The following is a 12331-nucleotide window of genomic DNA, read 5'->3' as shown; positions in this document are numbered from 1 at the left end:
AACACAAGATCATCTTGACTGATGCAGAAAAGGCATTTGAAAAAATTCAACATTCTTTCTTAACAAAAACACTTCGAAGAATAGGTATAGAAGGGAACTTCTTCAATATGAAAAAGGGAATATATGAAAAACCCACAGCTACCATCATCCTCAATGGGGAAAGACTGAAAGCTTTTCCCCTAAGAACAGGAACAAGACAAGGGTGTCCACTGTCACCATTGTTATTCAACATTGTGTTGGAAGTTCTAGCCAGAGCAGTTAGACAAGAAAAGAAATACAAAGCATCAAAATTGGAAAGGAAGAAGAAAAACTCTCACTGTTTGCAGATGATAGGATACTATATGTGAAAAAAACCCCAAAATCCAGAGCTAAACTACTAGAGCTAATAAATGAGCACAGCAAAGTGGCAGGTTACAAGATCAACACTCAAAATCTGTAGTGCTTCTATACACTAGCAATGAGCAATCTGAGGGGGAAATCAAGAAAGAAATTCCATTTACAATTGCAATCAAATGCATAAAATATATAGGAATAAATTTAACTAAGGATACAAAGACCTATATATAGAAAACTACAAGAAACTGCTAAAAGAAACACAGAAGACCTAAATAAATGGAAGGGCATACCATGCTCACAGACTGGAAGATTAAATATAGTTAAGATGTTAATTCTACCAAAATTGATTAATAGATTCAATACAATACCAATTAAAATCCAAAAACTTACTTTGCAGAAATATAAAAACCAATAACCAAATTTACTTGGAAGGTGAAGGTGCCCCAAATAGCTAAAAATATCTTGATAAAGAAAAGTGAAGTCGGAGGTCTCACACTACCTGACTTTAAGGCATATTACAAAGCTACAGTGGTCAAAACAGCATGGAACCGACATAAAGATAGATATACTGGCCAATGGAATTGAATAGAGTATTCAGATACAGACTCTTTCATCTGTGGACAATTGATCTTTGATACAGCAGTTAAGCCAACTCACCTGGGACAGAGCAGTATCTTCAATAAATGCTGCTTGGAGAACTGGATATCCATAAGCAAAAGAATGAAAGAGCATCCATATCTCACAACTTATACAAAAATTAACTCAAAATGGATCAAAGACCTAAACATTAGATCTAAGACCATAAAACTGTTAGAAGAAAATGTAGGGAAATATCTCATAAAACTTGTAATAGGAGGCGGTTTCCTAGATCTTACACTCAAAGAATGAGCATTGAAGAAAGAAAGAAAGGAATGGGAACTCCTCAAAATTAAACACTTTTGTCCATCAAAGATCATTGTCAAGAAAGTAAAAAGACAGCCTACACAATGGGAAACAATATTTGGAAATAATATATCAGACAAAGTTCTAGTATCCAGAACATATAAAGAGATTATTCAACTCAACAAAAAGACAGACAACACAATTACAAAATGGGCAAAAGACTTTAACAGACACTTCTCAGAAGAAGAAATATAAAAGGCCAAAACGCACATGAAAAGATGCTCAACTTCCCTGGCTATTAGGGAAATACAAATCAAAATCACAATGAGATATCATCTCACACCCACCAGAATGGCCATTATCAATAAAACAGAAAACGACAAGTGCTGGAGAGGATGTGGAGAAAGAGGCACACTTATCCACTGTTAGTGGGAATGTCAATTGGTACAACCACACAGGAAGGCAGTTTGGCGGTTCCTCAGGAAGCTAAGCATAGAATTGCCATATGATCCAGCAATATCATTGCTAGGTATCTACTCAGAGAATATGAGAGCAAAGACACAAACGGACATTTTCACATCAATGTTTACAGCAGCATTATTTACTACAGCCAAAAGATGGAAACAGCCAAAATTGTCCACCAACAGATGAGTGGCTAAACAAGCTGTGATATATACATACAATGGATTATTATGCAGTTGTTATACAGAAAAAAGCGATGAAGTATGTAACAACATGGATGGATCTTAAGGACATTATGCTAAGTGAAGTTAGCCAGAAACAAAAGGACAAATACTGTATGGTCTCACTGATATGAATGAACATTAATGAATGAACTTGGATAATTTCAGTTAAGAACAGAGGTCATCAGGAGATAGAAATAGGGTAGGTATTGGGTAATTGGAACTGAAGGGATACAAATTGTGCAACAGGACTTTTTGTAAAAATTCAGCAATGGGTAGCACAATACTACCTATAATGTTAGAATACTGAATGAAGCTGAATGTAAGAACGATAGAGGGAGGAGGCCTGGGGGCACAAATGAAATCAGAAGGAAAGATATACAAAAAAGACTGAGATGGAATAATCTAGGAATGCCTAGAGTGTATAATGATAGGGACTAAATGTACAAATTTAAAAATGTTTTGCATGAGGAAGAACAAAGGAATGCCAATAACTCAGGGTGTTGACAATAGATAGTAACTAATATTTTAAAACTTTAACTTATGTGTGAGACTAAAGCAAAATACGTTTATTTGGTACAAAATTTATATTTAGACTAGTGCATTTCCTAATATAACTTAAGTGGACAGCTTAATTGAACACCATAAGTACATGGAACCCTGAATAGGGCATGAGATTTTGTAGGTTTGTCCAGAGTGATGCCTCAATAAATCCCAGGACAATTTGAACAGTGAATAAAGAAGCATTTGCAAAGTCCCCTTGGGGGAATGGGGAGAAAGGGGGAAAATTTAACTTCCACATTTGGAGAATTCCTGATAATCTCACAAGCAGTGGTGACCACCAAATCAAGAGGCCAAGCCCTTAATTTTGGGGTCTGCCCCTACGAAACTTACCCTGTAAAGGAGAAGCTAAGCCTCCTTAAATTTAGGCCTTAGAGTCACCTCGAGAGAAACTCTTTTTTGCTAAGATGTGGCCTCTCTCTCTCTCAGCCTACACGACAAGCTAACTCACTGCTTTCCTGCCTCTATGTGGGACATGACTCCCTCCCTGGCAATGTGGGACAGAAATCCTAGAATGAGCCAGCATCAAGGGATTGAGAAAACCTTCTCTACTAAAAGGAGGAAGTGAGAAATGAGACAAAATAAAGGGTCAGAGGCTGAGTTTCAAACAGAGCCGAGAGGTTGTCCTGGAGGTTATTCTTGTGTATTATATAGATAATCCCTTTTAGTTTAAGGTATATTAGAGAGGATAGAGCGAACTGCCTGAAAACGTAGAGCTGTGTTCTAGTAGCCATGCTTCTTTAAGATGACTGTATAATGATACAGCTTTTGCAAAGTGACTGTGTGATTGTGAAAACCTTGTTCTGATGCTCCTTTTATCTATGATATGGACAGATGGGTAAAAAATATAAATTAAAAATAAATAAATAATAGGGGTAACAAATGTTAGAAATAAATTGGGTACAGGGAAATACTGGTGGTCAATGAGAGGGAGGGGTAAGGGATATGGTATGTATGAGTCTTCTTTTTATTTCTTTTTCTGGAGTGATGAAAATATTTTGAGAAATGATCATGGTGATGAATATTTCTTTCTCTGGAATGATGCAAATGTTCTAAGAAATGATCATGGTGATAAATATACAACTACATACTGTAAGCCACTGATTGTACACCAAGTATGGAATGTTCATATGTTAGGAATGTTTGTGTTTGTATGTTGTTTTGTTGTGTCAATAAAAATATTTTAAATAAATAAATCTTGCATTCTACTCCCAAAAAAAGAATATTCGTATGTTTGTTTGTCATTTACAATAAAAATATCTTTAAAAAAAGAAGGGAAGAAAGTGCTGACAGAAAACAACTGCAGCCCAAAATTTTATACCCAGTGAGACTTTCTTCCAAAAATGAGGGAATGACCCCGATGAATCCCAGAGTGATTCGATCAGTGAGTGGAAAAGTATTTGCAAAGCCCCCTTCGGGGAATGGTGAGAATGGGGAGAAATTCAACATCCCCAAGTCGAATTCTTGATATTCTCACAAGCAGTGTGGACAACCAAAGCTATAGGCTGAGCCCCCAGTCTTGGGGTTTGTTCATAAGAAACTTAACACCACAAAGGATAGGTCAAGTCTACTTAAAACCTAGGCCTAAGAGTCACCCCCAAGAGAGCCTCTTTTGTTGCTCAGATGTGGTCTCTCTCTCTAGCCAACACGACGAGCAGTCTCACCACCCTCCCCCTCGCTGTGTGGGACATGACTCCCAGGGGTGTGGACCTTCCTGGCAACGTGGGACAGAGATCCTGGAATGAGCTGAAACTCAGCATAAAGGGACTGAGAAAAACCCTAGAATGAGCTGAGAATTAACATTAAGGGATTGAGAGAACCTTCTCGACCAAAAGGGGGAAGAGGGAAATGAGACAAAGTGTCAATGGCTGAGAGATTCCAAACAGAGTTCAGAGGTTATCCTGAAGGTTATTCTTACGCATTAAGTAGATATCACCTTGTTGTTCAAGATGTAGTGGAGAGGCTGGAGGGAACTGCCTGAAAATGTAGAGCTGTGTTCCAGTAGCCATGTTTCTTGATGATGACTGAACAATGATATAGCTTTTACAATGTGACTCTGGAATTGTGAAAACCTTGTGTCTGATGCTCCTTTTATCTACCATATCAACAGAGGAGTAGAACACATGGAATGAAAATAAATAATAGGGGGAACAAATGTTAAAATAAATTTAGTTTGAAATGCTAGTAATAAATGAAAGCGAGGGGTAAGGAGTATGGTATGTATAATCTTTTTTTCTCTGTTACCGTTTTTCTTTTTCTGTTGTCTTTTTTTTTTGTAAATCAATGTAAATGTTCTAAGAAATGATGAATATGCAACTATGTGATGATATTAAGAATTACTGATTGCATATGTAGAATGGAATGATATCTTAATGTTTGGTTTGTTAATTTTTTTAATCAATAAAAAAAGAATTACAGATTATATATGTAGAACGGAATGATATCTTAATGTTTTGTTTGTTGTTAATTTTTTTAATTAATAAATAAAAAAAGAAATAAAAATGAGGGAATGATTAAGACATTCTCAGATAAACAAAAATTGAAGGAGTTCAACACCATAAGACAAGCCATACAAGCAATGCTAAAGGGAGTTCTCAAGACTGAAAGGAAAGGACGCTAGACAATGGTTCAAACTGGCATAAAGAAAGACCTGCAGCCTCCTCTCCTTCTTTGTCCGCCGGCCCGGCGCGGCGCTCAAGCCCCGCCAGCCGGCCCGCCCTCCTCTCCCTCTTTCTCTGCCGGCACAGCGCGGTGCTCACGCCCTGCCAGCCGGCCCGCCCTCCTCTCCTTCTTTGTCCGCCGGCCCAGCGCGGCGCTCAAGCCCCGCCAGCCGGCCCGCCCTCCTCTCCCTCTTTCTCCGCCGGCCTGGTGCAGCGCTCACGCCCTGCCAGCCGGCCCGCCCCCCTCTTCCTCTTTCTCCGCCGGCCTGGTGCAGCGCTCACGCCCCGCCAGTCAGCCCTCCCCCCTCTCCCTCTTTGTCCGCCGGCCCGGCGCGGCACTCCATCAGCCATCTTATCCTTCCCTTTCTCCTCCTGCTCCGGCGGATCTCCAACCACCACCGTGCCCTCTTCCGCCTTCACCGCCTCCTCCGCCACCGGCCTCGATAGCCTTGCCACTCTCACCTTTCCTCCTCCAGAACAGCTACTGGGGGAGTGGAGACGATACAGAGCAGCTCCCGGAGCCACGACGGAGATCAAAGGGACGGCGTACCCCATCCTGGAACGGCTGACTGTCTGGGAGAACCAGCTCCGGTGAGATCGCTGAGGGGCGCGGGCTTTCCCGGGCGGGACGGCAAGCGGCGGAGTCCCTCCCTTCCTCCTTCCCAGGCCAGCTGCCAGAATTGGGCAGGCAGTACCCTCGGGCCGCGGCAGCTGGCGGCCCCACAACGCGAGGCCCCCCGGACCAACTGAGAGAGTTGGGTCGGAAATCCCCAGACCGCGGAGAACGGTGACCGGGGAGTCCCTCCCAAACATGTGACTCCCCGGTACGGCTGGGAACAGTGCACTCTCCCGGGCTGCGGCAGCTGGCGCCTTCCCGCCACGCTTGGTGCCCCAGGCCGACTAGGAAATTCGGTCGGGTGCTCTTCCGGGCTGCGGCGGCCGGCGACCCTCCCCGCATTCGGACCCCCGGGCCGGCTGGCACTCTTCCAAGCCACTTAGGCGGCCAAACCTCCCCCACGGCAAGAGTTTTCCAAAGTTAAAGGACCCACAGCAACTTTTACTGGTGGAACCCGTAGACAAACGTGTGCCACGAGCGCCACCTACTGGGCAGGATAAGAAAAACAGAACCCAGAGATTTCACAGAAAAATCTTTCAACCTGTGGGGTCCAACACCCAGGGAAATCTGACTAAATGCCCAGACGCCAGCAGAAGATAACGGATCACGAGCAGAAAATTGAAAATATGGCCCAGTCAAAGGAACAAACCAACAGTTCAAATGAGATACAGGAGCTGAAACAACTAATGCTGAATATACGAACAGAAATGGAAAACCTCTTCAAAAACGAAATCGATAAATTGAGGGAGGACATGAAGAAGACATGGGCTGAACAAAAAGAGGAAATAGAAAAACTGAAAAAACAAATCACAGAACTTATGGAAGTGAAGGATAAAGTAGAAAAGATGGAAAAAACAATGGATACCTCCAATGATAGATTTAAAGAGACAGAAGATAGAATTAGTGATTTGGAGGATGGAACATCTGAATTCCAAAAACAAACAGAAACTATCAGGAAAAGAATGGAAAAATTTGAACAGGGTATCAGGGAACTCAAGGACAATATGAACCGCACAAATATACGTGTTGTGGGCGTCCCAGAAGGAGAAGAGAAGGGAAAAGGAGGAGAAAAACTAATGGAAGAAATTATCACTGAAAATTTCCCAACTCTTATGAAAGACCTAACATTACAGATCCAAGAAATGCAGCGCACCCCAAAGAGATTAGACCCAAATAGGCGTTCTCCAAGACACTTACTAGTTAGAATGTCAGAGGTCAAACAGAAAGAGAGGATCTTGAAAGCAGCGAGAGAGAAGCAATCCATCACATACAAGGGAAACCCAATAAGACTATGTGTAGATTTCTCAGCACAAATCATGGAAGCTAGAAGACAGTGGGATGATATATTTAAGTTACTAAAAGAGAAAAACTGCCAACCAAGACTCCTATATCCAGCAAAATTATCCTTCAAAAATGAGGGAGAAATTAAAACATTCTCAGACAAAAAGTCACTGAGAGAATTTGTGACCAAGAGACCAGCTCTGCAAGAAATGCTAAAGGGAGCACTAGAGTCAGATACGAAAAGACAGAAGAGAGAGGTATGGAGAAGAGTGTAGAAAGAAGGAAAGTCAGATATGATATATATAATACAAAAGGCAAAATGGTAGAGGAAAATATTATCCAAACAGTAATAACTCAAAATGTTTGATTGAATTCCCCAATCAAAACACATAGACTGGCAGAATGGATTAAAAAACAGGATCCTTCTACATGTTGTCTATAAGAAACACATCTTAGACCCAAAGATATATATAGGTTGAAAGTGAAAGGTTGGGAAAAGATATTTCATGCAAATAACAACCAGAAAAGAGCAGGAGTGGCTATACTAATATCCAACAAATTAGACTTCAAATGTAAAACAGTTAAAAGAGACAAAGAAGGATACTATATACTAATTAAAGAAACAATTAAACAAGAAGACATAACAATCATAAATATTTACGCACCGAACCAGAATGCCCCAAAATACGTGAAGAATACACTGCAAACACTGAAAAGGGAAATAGACTCATATACCATAATAGTTGGAGACTTCAATTCCCCACTCTCATCAATGGACAGACCATCTAGACAGAGGATCAATAAAGAAATAGAGAATCTGAATATTACTATAAATGAGCTAGACTTAACAGACATTTATAGGACATTACATCCCACAACAGCAGGATACACCTTTTTCTCAAGTGCTCATGGATCATTCTCAAAGATAGACCATATGCTGGGTCACAAAGCAAGTCTTAACAAATTTAAAAAGATTGAAATCATACACAACACTTTCTCGGATCATAAAGGAATGAAGTTGGAAATCAATAATAGGCGGAGTGCCAAAAATTTACAAATACATGGAGGCTCAACAACACACTCTTAAACAACAAGTGGGTCAAAGAAGAAATTGCAAGAGAAATTAGTAAATACCTAGAGGCGAATGAAAATGAAAACACAACATATCAAAACTTATGGGACGCAGAAAAGGCAGTGCTAAGAGGGAAATTTATTGCCCTAAATGCCTTTATCAGAAAAGAAGAAAAGGCAAAAATGCAGGAATTAACTGTCGACTTGGAAGAACTGGAGAAAGAACAGCAAACTAATCCCAAAGCAAGCAAAAGGAAAGAAATAACAAAGATTAGAGCAGAAATAAATGAAATTGAAAACATGAAAACAATAGAGAAAATCAATAAGACCAGAAGTTGGTTCTATGAGAAAACCAAGAAGATTGATGGGCCCTTGGCAAGATTGACAAAAAGAAGAAGAGAGAGGGTGCAAATAAATAAGATCAGAAATGGAAGAGGAGACATAACTACTGACCTCACAGAAATAAAGGAGGTAATAACAGGATACTATGAACAACTTTACGCTAATAAATACAACAATTTAGATGAAATGGATGGGTTCCTGGAAAGACATGAACAACCAACTTTGACTCAAGAAGAAATAGATGACCTCAACAAACCAATCACAAGTAAAGAAATTGAATTAGTCATTCAAAAGCTTCCTAAAAAGAAAAGTCCAGGACCAGACGGCTTCACATGTGAATTCTATCAAACATTCCAGAAAGAATTAGGACCAACTCTCCTCAAACTCTTCAAAAAAATCGAAGTGGAGGGAAAACTACCTAATTCATTCTATGAAACCAACATCACCCTCATACCAAAATGAGGCAAAGATATTACAAAAAAAGAAAACTACAGAACAATCTCTCTAATGAATATACATGCAAAAATCCTCAATAAAATTCTAGCAAATCGTATCCAACAACACATTAAAAGAATTATACATCATGACCAAGTAGGATTCATCCCACGTATGCAAGGATGGTTCAACATAAGAAAATCAATTAATGTAATACACCATATCAACAAAACAAAGCAGAAAAATCACATGATCATCTCAATTGATGCAGAGAAGGCATTTGACAAGATTCAACATCCTTTCCTGTTGAAAAAACTTCAAAGGATAGGAATACAAGGGAACTTCCTTAAAATGATAGAGGGAATATATGAAAAAAACCAAAGCTAATATCATCCTTAATGGGGAAAAATTGAAAACTTTCCCCCTAAGATCAGGAACAAGACAAGGATGTCCACTATCACCACTATTATTCAACATTGTGTTGGAGATTCTAGCCAGAGCAATTAGACAAGAAAAAGAAATACAAGGCATCAAAATTGGAAAGGAAGAAGTAAAACTATCACTGTTTGCAGACGATATGATACTATACGTCGAAAACCCGGAAAAATCCACAACAAAACTACTAGAGCTAATTATGAGTACAGCAAAGTAGCAGGCTACAAGATCAACATTCAAAAATCTGTAGCATTTCTATACACTAGCAATGAACAAGCAGAGGGGGAAATCAAGAAACGAATCCCATTTACAATTGCAACTAAAAGAATAAAATGCCTAGGAATAAATTTAACTAAAGAGACAAAAAACCTATATAAAGAAAACTACAAAAAACTGCTAAAAGAAATCACAGAAGACCTAAACAGATGGAAGGGCATACCGTGTTCATGGATTGGAAGACTAAATATAGTTAAGATGTCAATCCTACCTAAATTGAATTACAGATTCAATGCAATACCAATAAAAATCCCAACAACTTATTTTTCAGAAATAGAAAAACCAATAAGCAAATTTATCTGGAAGGGCAGGGTGCCCGGAATTGCTAAAAACATCTTGAGGAAAAAAAACGAAGCTGGAGGTCTTGCACTGCCTGACTTTAAGGCATATTATGAAGCCACAGTGGTCAAAACAGCATGGTATTGGCATCAAGATAGATATATCGACCAATGGAATCGAATAGAGTGCTCAGATATAGACCCTCTCATCTATGGACATTTGATCTTTGATAAGGCAGTCAAGCCAACTCACCTGGGACAGAACAGTCTCTTCAATAAATGGTGCCTAGAGAGCTTGATATCCATATGCAAAAGAATGAAATAAGACCCATATCTCACACCCTACACAAAAGTTAACTCAAAATGGATCAAAGATCTAAACATTAGGTCTAAGACCATAAAACAGTTAGAGGAAAATGCAGGGAGATATCTTATGAATCTTACAATTGGACGCGGTTTTATGGACCTTACACCTAAAGCAAGAGCACTGAAGAAGGAAATAAATAAATGGGAACGCCTCAAAATTAAACACTTTTGTGCATCAAAGAACTTCATCAAGAAAGCAGAAAGACAGCCTACACAATGGGAATCAATATTTGGAAACGACATATCAGATAAAGGTCTAGTATCCAGAATTTATAATGAGATTGTTCAACTCAACAACAAAAAGACAGCCAACCCAATTACAAAATGGGAAAAAGACTTGAATAGACACCTCTCAGAGGAGGAAATACAAATGGCCAAAAGACACATGAAGAGATGCTCAATGTCCCTGGCCATTAGAGAAATGCAAATCAAAACCACAATGAGATATCATCTCACACCCACCAGAATGGCCATTATCAACAAAACAGAAAATGACAAGTGCTGGAGAGGATGCAGAGAAAGAGGCACACTTATCCACTGTTGGTGGGAATGTCAAATGGTGCAACCACTGTGGAAGGCAGTTTGGCAGTTCCTCAAAAACCTGAATATAGAATTGCCATACGACCCAGCAATACCATTGCTGGGAATCTACTCAAAGGAATTAAGGGCAAAAACTCAAACGGACATTTGCACACCAATGTTTATAGCAGCGTTATTTACAATTGCAAAGAGATGGAAACAGCCAAAATGTCCATCAACAGACGAGTGGCTAAACAAACTGTGGTATATACATACAATGGAATATTATGCAGCTTTAAGGCAGGATAAACTTATGAAGCATGTAATAACATGGATGGACCTAGAGAACATTATGCTGAGTGAGTCTAGCCAAAAACTAAAAGACAAATACTGTATGGTCCCAATGATGTGAATCAACACTCGAGAATAAACTTGGAATATGTCATTGGTAACAGAGTTCAGCAGGAGTTAGAAACAGGGTAAGATAATGGGTAATTGGGGCTGATGGGATACAGACTGTGCAATAGGACTAGATACAAAAACTCAAAAATGGACAGCACAATAATACCTAATTGTAAAGTAAACATGTTAAAACACTGAATGAAGCTGCATCTGAGCTATAGGTTTTTGTTTTGTTTTGTTCTTACTATTATTACTTTTATTTTTTTCTCTATATTAACATTCTATATCTTTTTCGGTTATATTGCTGGTTCTTCTAAACCGATGCAAATGCACTAAGAAACGATGATCATGCATCTATGTGATGATGTTAAGAATTACTGATTGCATATGTAGAATGGTATGATTTCTAAAAAAATAAAAAAAATGGACAGCACAATACTACCTAATTGTAATGTAATTATGTTAAAACACTGAATGAAGCTGCATCTGAGCTATAGTTTTTTTTTCTTATATATTTTTGTATTTTTTATTTTTATTTTTATTTTTTCTCTATATTATCATTTTATTTCTTTTTCTGTTGTCTTGCTATTTCTTTTTCTAAATCGATGCATATGTACTAAGAAATGATGATCATACATCTATGTGATGATATTAAGAATTACTGATTGCATATGTAGAATGGAATGATTTCTAAATGTTGTGTTAGTTAATTTTTTTTAATTAAAAAAAAAAAAAAAAGAAAGTAGAAAGACAGCCGACACAATGGGAGATAATATTTGGAAATGACATATCAGATAAAGGTCTAGTATCCAGAATTTATAAAGAGATTGTTCAACTCAACAACAAAAAGACAGTCAACCCAATTACAAAATGGGAAAAAGACTTGAACAGACACCTCTCAGAAGAGGAAATACAAATGGCCAAAAGGCACATGAAGAGATGCTCAATGTCCCTGGCCATTAGAGAAATGCAAATCAAAACCACAATGAGATATCATCTCACACCCACCAGAATGGCCATTATCAACAAAACAGAAAATGACAAGTGCTGGAGAGGATACGGAGAAAGAGGCACACTTATCCACTGTTGGTGGGAATGTCAAATGGTGCAACCACTGTGGAAGGCAGTTTGGCGGTTCCTCAAAAAGCTGAATATAGAATTGCCATACGACCCAGCAATACCATTGCT

General features: G+C 38.9%; 1 protein-coding gene across 9 annotated transcripts in view; it reads right to left on the bottom strand.

Moving 5' to 3' along the window:
- ARNT (aryl hydrocarbon receptor nuclear translocator) overlaps window positions 1–12331 on the bottom strand; it is a 138126-nt gene that overhangs the window by 78891 nt on the left and 46904 nt on the right. The window contains exon 1 of one of the 9 annotated variants that reach the window (XM_077156110.1): window positions 5585–5754. The exons of the other annotated variants lie outside the window; for them this stretch is intronic. The gene's annotated coding sequence lies outside the window, so the exon portion shown is untranslated. Of the gene's footprint in view, window positions 1–5584; window positions 5755–12331 lie in introns of those variants that run through there. 9 annotated transcript variants of the gene reach the window in all.

The sequence above is a fragment of the Tamandua tetradactyla genome, chromosome 4, assembly GCF_023851605.1.
Source record: "Tamandua tetradactyla isolate mTamTet1 chromosome 4, mTamTet1.pri, whole genome shotgun sequence".
Lineage (NCBI taxonomy): Eukaryota > Metazoa > Chordata > Mammalia > Pilosa > Myrmecophagidae > Tamandua > Tamandua tetradactyla.
This window is presented reverse-complemented; position numbering and strand designations above follow the sequence as displayed.